Source organism: Xenopus tropicalis, chromosome 4 (genome assembly GCF_000004195.4).
Source record: "Xenopus tropicalis strain Nigerian chromosome 4, UCB_Xtro_10.0, whole genome shotgun sequence".
In the NCBI taxonomy this organism is placed as follows: domain Eukaryota; kingdom Metazoa; phylum Chordata; class Amphibia; order Anura; family Pipidae; genus Xenopus; species Xenopus tropicalis.
In genome coordinates, this window is record NC_030680.2 from 127,483,233 (window position 1) to 127,502,108 (window position 18,876).

The window sequence follows — 18,876 nt, forward strand, 5'->3', positions numbered from 1 at the left end:
ACCAAGGCTGTCAAGAAATGAATGGGGAAAATAACTAAAATAACAAAAAAATGACATATAAAGTAGTACCCGGCACATCTGTGCACCAGTAAGTGTTGGGTTAATGTACACTGACCTCCCCCCGCCCCATGTGGCTAATCCAGGAAACATGTATGTTGGGGGAATTCTCCATGCTAGTTTGGGGGACCCGGCTCTACACAGTCACACCGATCATCAATATAGGCTTTGAATTAAACAAGGGCAAGCAATTTGCTCAGTCATGCAAACAATTCTGAGAATTTAGCAATTATGCAGAAAAGTGAATCATGCTCATTATCTGATGCAGAAGAAGTGGCCGCAGGGTAGACTCACATCCATCCAGATGCCGTCAACCCCAGCTGAAACAACTACAACAGACAGGGGAGCACAAAATAAGCATTTGTCTCTTTAAGTAATCTGTGCTCTGGCGCTGTTGCTCTACTACAACTCCCAGATCTATGCCGGGCTATCTTTGGGAAGCAAGAAGTTGTAGTCTAGTACAGAAGTTGTAGTAGAGCCAGTATTAGCAGTATTAGATTACAGGGTACCGGTAAATACCAGAAATCAATAGGCAAGTATGCCTGAAATTTAGGCAAAACACAATTTCTACACAACTGAATGATATTCCTGTGTGTGCAGGAGAGGCTGCGGCTCTGTACAGCGAATACACATTTATATACATTGTTCTTCATGCACAGAGGGAAATGGCGTGTGTTGCTCTGAATACATAAATGTTCTCCCCTTCATATACATGCTAAGCTTCAGTAACACACACACACCCTATAAAACAAGGGCATACTGCAGAGCCCCCGACTCTCATTCTCAAGCTGAACACACATAATAAACTGAACTGCTGTTCCCTGAATTGATCTTGCAGCCATGAATTGTTGTCAATACAGGAACAAGGCCCAGACATTATAAATGTTCTTGTGAGGTCTCAGTCCCAAGCTAGAAATGTAACGAGCATGTGTATGCTCCTGGACTGGGATTTTAATATAGGCCTGGTATTTAAAATACACAGAGGCCCAAACAGCCCCTCAACAGCCCAATAAATAGTCACTGTCTATGGCATCTTACAGCAGCCCCTCTGGCATTTACCACAATCTAAAAATTGCCAGGCAATATTCATCTAAATTTTTGCTCCCATGCTTTATACAGGAACCAAATATTTAATATCTGATTATCTGCATTTATACAGGAGAGGTTGCTGTCACATCACTGGTACCAAGAGAAGAATTCTCCATAGCCACCAATAGAAATGCACCATCTCTTTTCCAGCACTAGGTGGCATTCACGATAGTTAATATACAGAATAGCTTAGATGAGACGAACAACATGGCAGCTTCCAATAAGCTATTCATGAATACTCTGCTTTAAAGGAAAATAATTATAGATATGGTTTATATCCTAGTAGTTTTACCTTAAATAGAGAGAAAACGCTCTATGGTTGTTACATGAACAGAATTTTCTGTTTTGGCATATTTACATTCATGAATATCCCATTTTTTATTATTTTTATTAGAAAGTGCTGGCATGTTCTATAGCGCTTAATGCAAAATGTTCAAACATTGACTTCAGTCTCTGCCATGATGGAGCTTCCAATTAAACCACACTCTGAGTTGCACCAGATGTGTCACAATGGCTACCACTGAGCTAGCGTTTTCACATACATAGGCCGCAAGTTGGGTTGACCGTTTCCAAAGAGGAGATTGTATCACTTTTGTTCAATTCACTGGGTGCAAATCTAGCATGCCTATTGATACAACCCATCAAGGGAACCCCGCAGTTACCTCCAGGTCCAGGGTGCCTGTAGTTTCAGGGTTCCCGAGTGCCAGTAGGCACAGTTGTGTACTATTTCTGTCGATGAGGCAGGATGGAAGCATCAGCAAGCACGGGGCAGGAGCCACAGCAGCAGTACCTTAATGAATGGCGTTAACGTGCACTCTCCACTGTGCCCATTTTAGAGCACCATTTTTGAATGTGGGTGAAATTGTAAATGAGCTCTAGTGCCCTGGTTGAAATCAGAGGTACCTCAAGCACTGCAGCGCTTTGCTGCCCTTCGGCCATCTGTGAATGTTTAATACTCCTGCAAGTTCTCACACCCCAGTCACTCATTGGCTTCCCATGATGCACCACACTCACTAAGCTACAGAACTTTGGTGCATTGTTAGAGTTAAATTTCCCTGAGCGGCACCCTTCATTATTCACATTTTACTGTTCCCAGTGACATGCATCACAACATCCCTTACAATTTAACAATCTAACTCTAAAATTACACATTTCACTCACATTACCGCTCTGATTGACATGCAAATGTCTCTGAAGGAAAGTGTCTCAGAAAGGCACATCCTTGATGGAATTCTATTCCAGAAACAGGTGTGTAGGTCGCTCTTCAAGGGAATTTGCATTAAAAAAAAACTTATTTTGAATGTTGTTCATGTTGGCCATTAGGGGACACATTCCCCCAATATACCCCCCTACACTGAAGAACTTTACTCTCCCATGCAATTATACATAGAGGTATGGGTATAGTGTCTCATTTACTAACAAGTGTGTACTCTAGCACTGCCAAGTGTATACATAATACACTCACCTACCAGCACACGCAAACATGAGACATGCATTCCCTAACTGGGCTAGGGTGGCCATATGGCCCTTTTCACCAGCCTAGCTGGCATAATACGAGCCAGGGCTAGGGCTGGTATTACAAATTTTCTGGCCCACCCCTGCTCCACCCGCCTCCATGTCATCAGGGACACAAGAAAAGGTGACAACCCTAAACTGGGCACACCCCAAGGCAATGGTTCCCAAACTGTAAGGGTGGCCGCCCTGGGGTGGTTTGCAGCAGTGGCAGGGAAGGGTCAGCCTAAAGGCCAGCAAGTGTAACAATTGGGGAGAATAACCATTTTGTCTTTAGATTTACCTGAAAACCCAACTAAAAAATCTGGGTAAGACTTGGGGTGACTATATCTGACTGAAGAACTGATAAACTTATGTTTTCCTATATCTGGACCCATTTCATGAGCTAAGGGGGTCCTAACCTAAAGGTTCAATCTTCAATTGGGGCCAGTTCAGAGAATAGACCTTCAAGTGGGGCTTTAGCCAAAAAAACGTTCAACAGCCACTGTTCTATGGGTAATAGCACACAGGGATGCCTCCACAAGATTATATTTCTAAGCATCTTACAATTACAGATATAGCACCTATTATCCAGAATGCTTGGGACCTGGGGTTTTCCGGGTAATGGGTCTTTTCACAATTTGGATCACCATACTAAAAAATCAAACGTTAAATCTAAACATAAAACAAACCCAATGGGATTGTTTTGCCCCCAAATATCACTTAGTTGGGATCAAATACAATATTTTACTATTACAGACACTGTCAAGTCAAGTACACTGTTTATTACAGAGAAAAAGGAAATTATTTTTAAAAATGATTTGATTAAAATCAAGTGTATGGGAGATGGCCTTCCTGTAAGTTGGAACTTTCTAGATAACGGGTTTCCCAATAACGGATCCCATATTTGTTTCCATGAATTCTGAAAAAAATCCATGGATTTAAATATATCTTAAAATGTAACTGCAATTAAAAGCCTCTGGATGTTTATATGCTGCCCTCTCTGCACTGGTGGTTCTGACTGTGGAACCAATGTAGCCGTTGATTTGGAGTTTTACATCTGCTTCTGCTTCATGGTTTCAGAGTTATCAGTGGGATAAACAAACACTGCTTTCCTCTGTGATTACATTTACAAATCATGTTTAATCTATGTATATTGCAGAGTTGCTTAGAATGGTATTACCTTTCATTATGTAAATACAGTGAAACCTCAGTTTTACATTCCCTGATTTTTTACGTTTTCCCTCATTTTACACTATATTTTTGTGGCCCCTGCAATATATAGTTTAGAATGAATTTTCCGGATTTTATATTTTCCTGTATTGTATACCATTTTTCCTTGTCCCCTGAAAAATGTAAAATGTAGATTGTTTTGTGGAGGACCCTTAATAGAAGTCAGTAGTGTAGAAAGAAACAGCATTCAGATCATTTGTACATGGGCCAGGTTAGAATATGTAAGAACCCCTGAGTATCTATATGTACAAACCCCTGCATAGACATTGTACTGAAGATCTGAGGCCAGATTCCATTCAAACAGAAAAAATCAGTCAGAATTCCCTGCAGGATACAATGGCATTTTTATGAAATAAGTCATTACATATGTTTTTCTCTACTCCTTAATGGAATTTAGATCTTACACAGAGAATAATTATTGCTTTCCCTTTGGCTGACACAGAGGAGAATGAGTGCATATTGCACCTGCACTATGAGGCTTATTAATTCTCACCTGGTACCAACAATCTGCACCGGTACATGAACTTAACAACAGCTCATTTGTGTCTCCCTGGTTTCATTCTCACTCTAAAGGTGCCAATTCACAGTAAGATTCACTTGTTTGGCAAGCAAATCTTTCCCCCAATATGCCCACCTTATATCACCCTAATGCCCCAGGGCCAAACAATCTTATTACAAACTCGGCAGCTTAAATCTGCCTGTGTGTGGCCACCTTAAGGGTACATACCCATGCGTGTGTTTAGATGCAAGGTGGATTTTCATCTATTTCTACTCAGAGCACTGGAAGTCTTAATCGATTTAACTTTGCCCCATGGCCCCAGGTCTGGACTGAGATTTAAAATATGCCCAAACAGCCCCTCACTAGCCCAATAAATAGTGACTGTCTATGGCATCTTACATCAGCCCTCTGGCATTTGCCAGAATCCATAGATTGCCAGTTTGGGCCTGCGTGGCTCTGTACCCACAGGAAAGGATATTAGAGCTGAAAGCAGAAAAAAATGGTCTTGATTATATCTTTCTGCTCACACCCATGGGTACAGGCCCCACAGGGCAGACCCAAATCAATAAACCCATTCATTGCTGTGTGACGGAATGCATGAAAATCCACTACAAATAAGTAAGAATGCCCAGAGGTAGGAACCCTTTGTGCAATGGCATTCTTGGAAGCTCAGTGAGAAGCCCCAGAGCCACAGTTATTGTCTAGAACAGGGATCTGTCTATGGAATCTTGCAGCAGCCCCTCTGGCATTTGCCAGAACTCACACATTGCCAGGCCCATCTTGCTCAGAATGTGCTATCATTAGCCTGTGCAATTGCCAGAACCCAATGCTTACTATTGCTTATTATTATTTTAGGAGGGATGAACACAGGGCATGTGCAAATGTGAAGCAGATCTTGTACCCTCCACCAATTTTTAATGCCGTTACCTGCACCATTACTGGCATTCCCCATTCCTGCCTCCTTAAAGGGACAAAAGGTAAAAAACACTTGCTGCATGGTGCACAAAAAGCTGTATTATTCACAAACACATGCAGAGATGTCGACCTTTCTAGTCTGCGGGACTCACTGAGATTGCCCCCACCAGGCACACTGATAGAGGAGGCTGTTGTATGGATTTTGACAGCGTAGAAACCACATTGTCAAAATCTATAAAGCTGCTGCCTGACTATACAAGTACCAGAGCAACACTGGCCGCCAAGGTGTTACTGCTGAGGGCACTGCAACCAACTTGATAAAATATGGCAAAAGCTGCAACAGGGTACACCTTACAGGCAAGTGTAACCTTTACATAGTTCAGCACCTTGCTCTGCAGGGGCAGTTTATCACTTGGCTGACTACTTTTGGAAAAAGTTAGCCATGGTTGGTTATCTTGGGTTCTAGCCCTGACATGCTGGGCACAGGTTCCCAAACTGTGTAGTTGTCAATGTTAAATGGTATCAGTATTGTGATTAATTGCCCCCCCCTGCATGGTTCTCACCTCAGATTCAGGCTGTAATCCCCCTGTATTGTTTAAATATGTAATCCCCTGTGTTGTTCACACCTTTTAATCTCTGCATTGTTCAACCACTGCATTGTTCACACCTCAGGCTCAGGCTGTAATCACCCCCATTGTTCACCTCTTCACACCTCAGAGCAGTAGAAACCCACAAATAATCCCTGCACACTACAAAAAGAACATATACTGAGGTGGTACTGCAATTAAAAAGTTTTTTTTAATATATAAATATTGTGCAGACTGTAGGAGCAGTGCCAGCATTGTGTCACTGTATGCTGCCTGTGTGTGCCATCACTGAGCAGGGTAGGGCAGGCAGAGTATGGCACACACAGGCAGGGTAGGGCAGGCAGAGTATGGCACACACAGGCAGGGTAGGGCAGGCAGAGTATGGCACACACAGGCAGGGTAGGGCAGGCAGAGTATGGCACACACAGGCAGGGTAGGGCAGGCAGAGTATGGCACACACAGGCAGGGTAGGGCAGGCAGAGTATGGCACACACAGGCAGGGTAGGGCAGGCAGAGTATGGCACACACAGGCAGGGTAGGGCAGGCAGAGTATGGCACACACAGGCAGGGTAGGGAAGGCAGAGTATGGCACACACAGGCAGGGTAGGGAAGTCAGAGTTTGGCACACACAGGCAGCGTAGGGCAGGCAGAGTATGGCACACACAGGCAGCGTAGGGCAGGCAGAGTATGGCACACACAGGCAGCGTAGGGCAGGCAGAGTATGGCACACACAGGCAGGGTAGGGAAGGCAGAGTTTGGCACACACAGGCAGGGTAGGGCAGGCAGAGTATGGCAGGCTTTTGCTGTACCATTGGGTATGGTCATGTGATAACATGGGTGTGGTTTCAAGTGGGTGTGGTTTAAAAAGGGGGAGTGGTCAAAACTGGCTTCCATTATCGGCCCTCCGCCACATAGGCTGGAAAAATTCTGGCCCTCGGTACCACAGAAGTTGGACAGCACTGCTATAGCACAACAGCTGCTTTATGGTATTCACTGTTATATCTGTTGTCCTTTCTCCAGTCTTTATTAAACTGTCTAAGGGTGATGGCCCATGTGTGGCTTTGTCTCCACAGGAAAAGACTTTGAAGCAAATTACTAGGAACTGTCTCCAGAGGATACTTATTTCTTAATATGGGAAATGCTATACAATATCTCCCATTAATCTCCCAAAGGCTCTTTAGGCACCATCTTGCTATTTTATTGTAGGCGACTGGAGAGAACAAGCTCATCTGGAATGTTCTGATCATTGCCTGTATGGCTAGCAACAATTAAAAGTCCAGTGATACATCTAATGGCACATGGGTTAGTCCTAATGCACTGACAGGGAGACAGTATGGCAACACTGATGGATAAATAAGCTTTCCAAATGGATCTCTGCTTTAAAAGAACTGTCAGCATCAGTTAAATGGGAGTGCAGCGTCTCAGCTGCATCTCAGGTTGCTCAGTCACCCCGCACAGCTGTTTCCACTGGGTGGGGCTAACTTGCTGTTTCCATGCGGTTTCCCCCACGCGTTTTGTTACATATTCTGGTTACGTTTTTATTCTGTGTGGTTACTAGATTCTGAAGAGCATTTCATTAGCCTGGAGTTTGATATAATTATTGTAAATTTAGTTTTCAAAGGTCTCACAGAACTAAAAATTCAGGTATTGTTATTTTCTATATACATTGTTTGTGCCCTGCAAATCCTGACCAATATCCTGACCTGATCAGCCCATGTATGGCCACCTAGAGACCGGCATATATCCATACCAACATTGCCCAGTCTTAGCTTGCACCTTGATTCATTTTAAAATGTATCAGGTGAGCACTAAGAGATGGGAACTGTATGCCTCGAGAAGCTAGGAACCAAATAATGTGGCTCTCTGCCCCCCAAAACTGATGCACTTTAAAGAAAAATATACAATAAACAATGTAGGTCTCTATAAAAATATATTGCATAAAACTGCTCATATGTAAAACCCTCCACCTTCATCTAAGTAAACCATTTTCATAAAAATATACTTTGGTGATTCCAAACTGGTGACTCAAAGGAAAAGATGTAAAAGGACAAAATTTACTGATATATATATATTCCGGTTTGGTAAGATTTTTATTAGGCCACTTAATATGATATAAACTATCTGTTGGTTAAAGGAGAACTAACCCCTAAAAATGAATATGGCTAGACATGCCATATTTTATACAATGAACTTATTGAACCAGCTTAAAGGTTCAACATCTCTATAGTAGTAATAATCCAGTCCTTTAAAGTTGTCACAGGGGGTGATCATATAGGACACTTCTGCACATGCTCAGTGCGCTCTGAGCCACTGTTGGGAAGCTAAGCTTAGGGGTCGTCGGAAATTATCAAGCAAAGAAAATTATGTTTGTCTGTCATATAAGCTCATCCTAACGGGCTGATGATTAAAGTCTGATGCTAATAAATCTTGTTTCAGATCTTTCATGCAGTAATCATCTGTGTTAATTACTGGTCAGCCTTATATTGTGACATTTATATTCTATATATACAGTATATAGTGAGTGGGCCCCTAAGCGCAGGTAAGTGCCAGCAGCACAGAGCATGGGCAGGGAATCAGCAGAAAAGAAGATGGGGAGCTACTGGGGCATCTTTGGGGGCACAGATCTTCCCTGCTAAAGGGCTGTGGGTGCCTTGGGCTGGTACAGAAACCCAAAACATAATTTACAACATTTCTAGCCTACATCTTTAGTTAAGCTTTAGTTCTCCTTTCAATATTCATTCTGGGAGTATAGTTTTCCTTTAGGTTTCAGTCCTTTCATGGTCTGTATGTATCAACAAGGTGCTAGCCCATTTGCTAAGTAAGGACAGATCAAGGAGATGAGATGTTTCCTCCTGCCTCTCCTTCACCGCTCAAGCACAGGAGTTTCCATGAATTAAGGTCACACAGAGCCCGGAGAGAGACGAACGAGGGAGGGAGACGAAGATCCATCCGGCCAGAGGATTATTACATTCTAATTTCATTATAACAATCATATTTCCTCACCCGCATACAGGAGTAATCCTGAAATATTCCTGGAGCGGTGTCTCTTTGTTTGACTAAGCAAATAGAAGCATTAAAGGGGAGAGCCCTGGGAGCACCCTGTTTTGCACATTAATCACAGGATAATAAATACTGTCCTAACACAGCAGCCTTGCCAAGCTGTTAGTATCCATACTGTAGCTGCATTAGCTCTGTGAAAGGTGGGAAACTAGTATTAATCAATGTTTGTTCCGACTGCCCTGTGTTGTATATATTCCATAAGTATCCTGTATTAGAGATGAAGCCTAGTAACCCTAATCTGGGCCATGGAGATTAGTCTGCTTCCTCCCCCACTCACAGACAGCATGCCCACGGCAATGCAAATCTGTCCACAGTATTTTATGTGTTACACTTATGTGACTGTTGTATGAAATGTGTGTATGCTGCAACTTGCAAGACAGGGCAGAAATGATGATATATAGGACTGCAAGTGCTCTTTCTAGAGGGCCAATGCAGTCAGTTTCCCTGATCCCTCTCTAATGGCTTTTCAGTTCCTGACACACAAGGGCACACTGGATGTAAAGGACAAACACAGCCTGCTGATAAACATGGCATGCAACAGGGTAGGGTACCCTTAACCCACACATTTACTTGTTTACATTGGCCTTTTAACCTACACAAAGCTTGTACTAAAGTATCCCATTTAAAGAAAAGAGCAATGATATATATATATATATATATATATATATATATATATAAATCCCTATTTAAATACTTATGTGTGGAAAGATGAGGAAGATGTCGCTTTTAGTTTGCTGAATGCTCTCAGCACAGATTAGCCTTAATAAATCCTCTTAATAAACCAAGAACCAACCCTGCCCCCATGAAGGATGAGGGCTTTCAAAACTTGCATAGTCTCCTCACTGAACTACTCCCTACTACAGGACTGAAATCAATAGAGCTCACTTACCTCCACGATTGCAGCGGTGTCCCTGCAATTTCCCAGCAGTCAAGTAAAACCACTTTTCTTAAAGGTACTTGCATTAAAAATGCACTTCTTGAACTTCCATATTGTTGTACTTTGCACCACTTGGTCCCCCCCCCCTTCTTTTCAAGCTCTGTTGCATCTATTGACGCAGGGGAACCCAGGAACTACCGCCACCTCCAGGATGGTAGCTCCAGGGTTCTCTTAATGCCTGGCACCACTTGTGCCTAAAGAAGTGGGAAACCAGAAATGATGCCAGGTTGACTTCCATGCTATTGAGTATGATTTGCAACAAAAAGCGTGGGCAGGTGTAGTCATTTTGTCAACTGTGCCAAGCAAGTTGCCCCATTTCAACCACAATGACACAGAAATTCTGTAGAAAAAAATGCTGCACTGAGGGGAAAAACATGGCTTGATATTGCACTTTGCTCACTGTGGACGTACATGTGGCCCATGGAATTTTTGCTCCATGGAGATTACGCCCCATTGTACACCAAACAGTAACATGGAGTAAGATGTCCAAGTGCCAGGCCTGTGTCATTACTTCCCTTGTAAGATAAAGTCCCACTTAAAGTGGAATTACTGGGAGGTAAACAGTAGCCAAATTCGCAGCCTATGGGCCATCTGATCAGACTGGCCAAAGAATTATGTTTTCAGATGTTTCCATGCACAAGGAGACCCTAAGGGCAAATACATCTGCCAGATTACAGTTTTCCATTCTGGGAAAAAAGTGGAAACCATTAGCATTACAGCTGTTACAGTACTATAGCTCTAAGCATCCCCTAGTAGCCAAATTCTGCTTTCTGTCACTCTGCACATTCACTAAGATCCTTCTGCCTGCCAACCGCAGCATAGCCTCCCAGGATACAGTGTCAAGCTTTCTGTGCTAATGTACCAACAATCCTAAAAACTGACCTTTTGCATATTGCAATTTGGCATATGAATGTATGTATATGAATGTGTATATATATATATATATATATATATATATTTATATATACAAAGAAGAGTGGAGCACACCCTATAAAAGTTCAAATGCCCTGGGTGCTGGCTAAAATGAGGCAATATATGAACAGAGAGCCGCACACACAAGGACTTAACGATAAAGTGAAAAAATTTTATTAAAAAAAAAATCCAACGTTTCGAGTACTAACTGTACTCTTCCTCAGGGACAAACCCTGAGTTTGTCCCTGAGGAAGAGTACAGTTAGTACTCGAAACGTTGGATTTTTTTTTTAATAAAATTTTTTCACTTTATCGCTAAGTCCTTGTGTGTGCGGCTCTCTGTTCATATATTTATATATATATATATGTATGTATGTGTGTATATCTTTATTTATAAAGTGCTACTTATATACGCAGCGCTGTACAGTAGAATACATTAATACAAACAGGGTATTAATAAGATAATAATAGATAAATACAAAGTATAACAATAAATACAAGATAAATACAGCTGCAATAAGTGAAGAGTCGAGGACACAAGAGGAAGGAGGTCCCTGCCCCGTAGAGCTTACAATCTATATGGGAGGGTAACTTACAGACACAAATAGGCAAATGCAGTATAAGTGCTGTAGGTCACAGTGGTTGACACTACAATATAAGTGCTATATGGAGCTCACCCCCCTTGGCAAAGCACCTAAGCATGGAAACAAGGACAGTAAAGAAGGAGCTTCCAATGAAAACAGGTTTCATAGCATTGGTGTCCAGATTTAGCCACGTGTGGGTGGAAAGAATAAAAAGATGATGTTCACTCACATCTAAAAGGCCAAACATCCTGCATCTCTGCTCTGACAGAGAGTTCAAGCTTATGATTGTTTGTGTTTGTTACATGTTGAGGCCCATTTTATACGGCAAACCTAGAAATACATTCCCGAGATCTAATCACATAACTAACTCAAACCATCTCTAAACTGACATTGCCTTACTGCAGGCCCTAGAATACTGGGCCACAATAGGTTATTAGATCATCTGCTAACTGAAGGACACAAAAATATTCACTACCCATGGGGGTAATAAACTTAGACGCTATTACTGTAATTTTACTATGGTGGAGCAATGGATTACGCAAAATAAGCTTAAATAAGTTCTTAGATAAATCAAGGCTTGCAAGTTCATTACCCACCCATGCATATGAAGCAACTGTAGTACCTGTATCTGCTACTGATGGCAAATAGCCTAGGCCTATGACCTGCAACCAGAAGATCATAAGGAAAGAGTGCTCTTCTCACTATTATAACTAAAGAAATCAGGATGTTAGTGACATTACTGGGGGATGGTTGGTTAACACACTGGAGATAAGTAAATTATTAGTCGGGGTCTCCCCAAAAATTAAGGCAAAAAGCATAACGATAAAAACATTTTTTAAATAATACACTATAAGCCAATCCTGCAGCCTTGAAAAGTGACTGACTCAGAACAAAATGTTTCACTTTTAGAAAATATTAATGTCTCTCAACTCCAAAATGTCTCTAAAAGTGCTCTTTGTCAAAAATAAGGGCACTATGGCCCAGTGTTTGCGAAATTATTTGAGTTAATTTATTTTTTTCTCAAGGAACAAGTAAAAGTGGTATTTTGCAGAGATTCAGTAGATGCGTAACAGATAACTAGAGCATTATGGCTTCCAAACCCCTCATGGACATCATCTAGTTTTCCCTGAATGAGAGAGCTATTCTGGGTATTAGGCCTGGGCACTCAACCCTTAAAGGTCTTTCTTGCTCATGCAGATGGGAAACAGTCCCCTATTTCTCCAGCCATGCCCAGCCACATTTCAGGGATGATTTCTGGAGTTATCTTAAAGGAGAATGCAAGTCAAAATTTAAAAAGCATACTGCCCAATAGTCCTCCTATTGTTTAGTAAAAACGCCACACTTTTGGCTCACCTAATCAAATATTTACTCAGTCACACTTACTTCACATTTTCTAGAACAGGCAGCCATCTCTAAAAAGGTATTTTCCCTTCCTTTCCCTCCTTGCTTCATACTGCACATGTGTTTCATTCCCTCCCCCCCTCCCCTCTGCCAGATCCGCTTCTGATTGGCTGGTGGGCATGTGTAGCTCAGAACAGGAGACAGGATCAAGTTACACACATGCTCAGAGAATAGGAAGGCTGCCACTGGCACCTTCAGGAAGGGGAGAGAGATTTCAGAGATGTCACTGTAGGCTTCACACTGCTGTAGGCTGCCAGCACCATATCTCAGAGAAGCAAGCAGGGATCTGGGAATTTAGATATGCAGTAAGTACTTAAAAAGAATGCCTTTAGACTTACTTTTAATTTATATCAACCTTTCATTGTCATTCAAAGCCTTTACATGAAAAGTAGAACACACTCATTGTATAATAATCTCCTCAGATGATACTATAAAAGAAATTCAGCTCTATACGCTGTCTACTATACTGTTATACCCTTTCTATTTTGTATGCCTTGTGCTGCTTCACACATGAAGATACTGAACAAATGCCATATGTACCAAGATAGGAAGTAGATTGGAAGTTGTTGATATATGGTTCTACTGGTATATAATGAATTGTTACTGCCTCCTAAACTGTGAGGCCAAAGGTAGTGTAAGGCGGGGGCAAAAAAAGGGCTGAGACCAAAAACTTTAAAGAATTTTGAACTAACTGTTCCTTCATATAATGTTCCCAATCTGTGGGCCTTCAGTGTCAGGCTGTTCATAGTGGGACATGCAAGGTATTTTGGAATTTGTTGTTCTATAACCAACTGACTGATCTGCTTTAAATCTGCATATGGCCAAGGATGGCATTGAGCCATTTTCTGATATTCATCATTTTGCTCTAAAGCATACAATGGACTGGATGATTACCTCCCATATGTCATCTCATCTTTCTTCCGTTCACCTCCTTTCGCCATTTCTATACACTCTCTCTCAAAAGAACACCTTTCACAGTTACATAATCTTCTCTCTATTCCACTTCTATAGCTTTAATAGCCTCTCAACATAACCGCTGTGACAGCTTTTGATAATCATTTCCTATGCATTTTCCCTTATTCCATCTCTTCCGCAGCACACGTGACAACACAAGTGAAGGATGTTCTTACGAGCCCCCTTCTCTTCACAAACACTTTATTAATCTGTCTGTGGAGGATGAATGGGACCTGATTAATCTGTAGCTTCTCATCTTCCAGTAATAACCTAGCAAGCAACTCATTAACCAGCAGCATAATTACTATGCATTTATGTTAATTACTGAGCTGCATAAAAGTTCCCATTTGCGTTGGTCAATCAGTAGTTAATAGGCATCTCTGTAGCTAGGAAGAGATATAAATAGTGTTTGTCCTTAATACAAAGTATTCCGTTTAGTTTCAGTTAAGGTATAGTAAATTGGGCTGTTTCCATGGAAATGCATATGGTATCCCCAAACACTGACAGGAATATGTTGAAATATTTTAGAGGTCAATGATTTCTGTTCTTCAGAGGTAAAGATTAGTTCCACAAATGGACACTCAGTTCTTAACATGGAACTACAGCTCCTGTAAAAGGGAGGTCTGGGCCTTAAATTCCACTGATTTAAGAAAATAAAAGGGCAACTGGTGATAAGCGAAATGACTACTGGCAATACAGAAGTCTCCCTAAGGAGGAGATTCTGGCTCTTTCAGAAGTTGGGTGAAACTATACTGCTATCCCTATGGACTCAAGAATGAAGCTGCCAGAAGCCTGAATGTTACTCACATGTAGGGCAAGCCCAATGCTACTCCGTAACTTACCTCTATATTTCATATGTGTGGGAAAGACTAGAGCCTTACAGGTCTCACACAGGCTGAATATGATTATGAAACAGATCATTAAGAACCCATGACTGAGCAGTGGAGAGTTCAGCCTACAGGAAGGCAGCAGGTCAGCACATTCTGGATGTGGATAGTACAGTACCAAAATACTTCTGATTAACTAGGGCCACTTTAATGGGAAACTAAAACCTTCTGCAAGGACCTGCGTCAGATGCTGTAACTATCCCAAAATGTAAGAACTATTTCAATAAAGATATACCTACACACATTTGGGGATGGAACTCCCCAAACGAGCTAATCCATAAAGGGTACCTGCCATATCTATAAACATGCACTTACATTTTAGCGAGGGTAGTTAATTCTTTTTTACAATTAGCTCTTAACATTGTAGCTATTAGATATAAATGGTCTATTAATGTGCTTTCTCAAACTAACGTGTCTTCCAGTTGCAAAAAAAAACTCAGCAATGCTTTTTAGCAACTATGCACTGCATTGTATTGTATTGATTTATATATATACCACCACAATTGTGCGCAGTGCTTTACAAGGTGTGAACACAAACAGGGGTATAGGTATATTAATTTATACCATAACAATATATAAACCAATGCTTAAAAGAGCTAAACCTTGGATGAGGTCCATGCCCCTAGAAGCTTACAGTCTATTGTTTACTCACTGTGAAATATGAAAAGCAGGCCTATGAAAGCTATGGTGGGGTTGGGGCGAGCCATACCGTGGGGGGGAAGGCCAAAGCTTAGCAAGTTATATAAAAAAAATGCAGTAACCTAATTACTATAAAGGGCTATTATGCTTTACAAGTGTCACCCTCGATATGGAGAAGTATGGGAAAGCAAAGCAAACTGTAGAACTCTTTCATTTTTCCTTACGTGCAATAACTTTTATTAATTTAGAGTCTAAATATATTTCCAGTGCGTCAGTCTCCAGATACAAGTCTTTCATCCTTTGCCCTGGGGGCACACATCTTTGATCTTTTTTCATTCATCCATATAAAATAGCAAAGGAGTATCTCAGAATATAACTTGTTCATATGGGTAATACGGCCACATTACCTTTCATCTTGCCCTATTATTTGATGTTGCTAGAGCCCATTTTAGCAGTTATTACTTTGCATATAATCTGTAACCCTCTGGTAATACTACAACTCCCAGCATCCCCCCTTTAACAGATGCTGGAAATCTCGGTTGAAAGGAGGGATGCAGAACGAGCATCCCCCATAAACATAAGGCGAGTGGAAAGTTACTGCTTAGGCACCACAGTTCTTCATGGCTGAGCAGCAGAGCAAGCAGGGGCGCAGGCCTTTTGCATATGAACCAATAAGAGGCTGCGCTCAGGCAGAGACAGGGTAATAGCTTCAGTCCTCAGGAAGACACAACAACATCAAGAGCCACTTCAAGGCAATTTTGTGTCCCTGCTGAAATCGGAGAATTCTGGGTAAGCACGCTGGCTGCAAAACTTTAAAGTGGAAGAGTCTGAAAGAAACACATCTGTTGTGGAGAAAATAAATATATTCTGCCTTTTTTTGGCTCAAATAAATGCAGGGAGCAGTAATAAACATGGTTATATAAAACACATTTACCTCATTTACTGCTGGGGAGAAAGAACAGAAACCAAGTTATTCCCTTCTATTCCAGATTATCAGAGACCATTGAAAACCAGTGCTACATTGTGCAACCTTACTAAATCACATACAAGCTGACCCAAAACAACATGAGTATGTGTTTCTGTAGGATGGGATGTCCTATATATTTACACAACAGGTAACACACAGTAATATACAATAACATATGAATATATTGTATATGAGAAAATGTATTCATGCACTGTATTGTGCAGAGTGAGTATAGACAATACAGAAATATCCATTCAATTGTTTTGTATGATATTTTATGTACTGTATGTGGCTATGGATTTATTGGTAAAATAATGCCCAGAATGACAAATATTGATATTATGAAAATAACTAAAAACATTCCTATATAGAAAAAATGGGATATCCTAAGTCACGCCATTCACAGATACACCCAGATCAACATATCCAAGCTTATTATCTGGTCAGTAGTAAAGACAGAATTTAGCTCGCTATGGGCCAATGTTTTTGGACTCATGAGGAATCCGTTTTGGAAGTAATCCAATATCATTGCATTGCACTACATGGTATTAGTTGCCAATTCTGACTAGTGGCCCATGCATGAACCATTTAAAGCCACTTATATCAACTGGATTTTTGGTTCAGGATCAGCCACATTGTGTTCATGCAGGTGTATATGGGCAGCTTTAGTTCCAAGCACTGGAAATGAATTTGTCTGGAAACCGTGCAGCTTGCGCTTATTTCAATTACCATGTGGAGCTTTAGAAAAATGAGTTAGATGAGTGACTGAAACCATTTAATAAATATTTTTTCCCTTTAGCCTTGTTTTATATAAATCTTTGGCTGACAATATAAGAGTTGTGCCTTTTTATGTACTCTAAAAGGGACAAACAGTCCTTTAGTTATTTCTGTCATCTATGGATCCTTATCTGCCCTGGGCACAGCATGATATATTTACTCAGCAGCTGCAACTGAGACCCTGGCCGTGGGTATCTAAGAACCATTACCTGCTTCTATCCTATCAACATCACCATCATTTCTGAGAGCAAGAAAACCATGCTGCACTCAGCAGGGATTATGAATCAGCTCTTTTCATTTGGGTCAGGTACTAGAGGTCAAAAATATACTGAAACATCAAGATCAAACAGCATTTGCTGACATGCACCAACTATAAGGAAATACTGATTAAATTAGAAAACAAACTCCTCAAATATATGTACATATGGTGTATGTTTCCATAAGGTACTGCTAGTGCATAAATGTCTTTGATCTGAAATCACGTGCCAACTTTCAGCTAGTGATTCAGCCTTTAGAACATATACAGTATAGTACCTGTGGGAGTGGGATGATGCAGTAAAGTACCTGTGGGAGTAGGATGATACAGTATAGTACCTGTGGGAGTGGGATGATGCAGTATAGTACCTGTGGGAGTGGGATGATACAGTATAGTACCTGTGGGAGTGGGATGATACAGTATAGTACCTGTGGGGGTGGGATGATACAGTATAGTACCTGTGGGAGTAGGATGATACAGTATAGTACCTGTGGGAGTGGGATGATGCAGTATAGTACCTGTGGGAGTGGGATGATACAGTATAGTACCTGTGGGAGTGGGATGATGCAGTATAGTACCTGTGGGAGTGGGATGATACAGTATAGTACCTGTGGGAGTGGGATGATACAGTATAGTACCTGTGGGAGTGGGAGGATGATACAGTATAGTACCTGTGGGAGTGGGAGGATAATACAGTATAGTACCTGTGGGAGTGGGAGGATAATACAGTATAGTACCTGTGGGAGTGGGAGGATAATACAGTATAGTACCTGTGGGAGTGGGATGATACAGTATAGTACCTGTGGGAGTGGGAGGATAATACAGTATAGTACCTGTGGGAGTGGGAGGATAATACAGTATAGTACCTGTGGGAGTGGGAGGATAATACAGTATAGTACCTGTGGGAGTGGGAGGATAATATAGTATAGTACCTGTGGGAGTGGGAGGATAATACAGTATAGTACCTGTGGGAGTGGGAGGATAATACAGTATAGTACCTGTGGGAGTGGGAGGATAATACAGTATAGTACCTGTGGGAGTGGGAGGATAATACAGTATAGTACCTGTGGGAGTGGGATGATACAGTATAGTACCTGTGGGAGTGGGATGATACAGTATAGTACCTGTGGGAGTGGGATGATACAGTATAGTACCTGTGGGAGTGGGATAATATAGTATAGTACCTGTGGGAGTGGGAGGATAATACAGTATAGTACCTGTGGGAGTGGGAGGATAATACAGTATAGTACCTGTGGGAGTGGGAGGATAATACAGTATAGTACCTGTGGGAGTGGGATGATACAGTATAGTACCTGTGGGAGTGGGATGATACAGTATAGTACCTGTGGGAGTGGGAGTTGGTGAGGATCTTAGGTAAAGTTTACAAACCGGGGCTTGCAGGAATGCAAGAAGATTTCTAGATGTTATAGGTTCCAAAGCAGTGTAGAAAGGGAGTGAGTGTAGAAAGCAGGTTTGGGGGGAGCGCTAAGCCTCCCCTAGTCTTACTGAAAATACATATGTTGTACATACAGAAAGAACCTTAGGTTCCACCATGGGCTCTGTAAGTTTTCTGTTAAATCTATTTGGGAAGAACTATCGGGCTGGGCAGGGCATACCTTTAATATGCTCAAT

The 18,876-nt window shown here is 41.5% G+C and overlaps 1 protein-coding gene across 3 annotated transcripts in view; it reads right to left on the reverse strand.

The window, feature by feature from the left end:
* The window catches only part of dock3 (dedicator of cytokinesis 3), a 158,700-nt gene that overhangs the window by 116,630 nt on the left and 23,194 nt on the right, over positions 1-18,876 (reverse strand). The gene's annotated exons all lie outside the window — the stretch shown is intronic.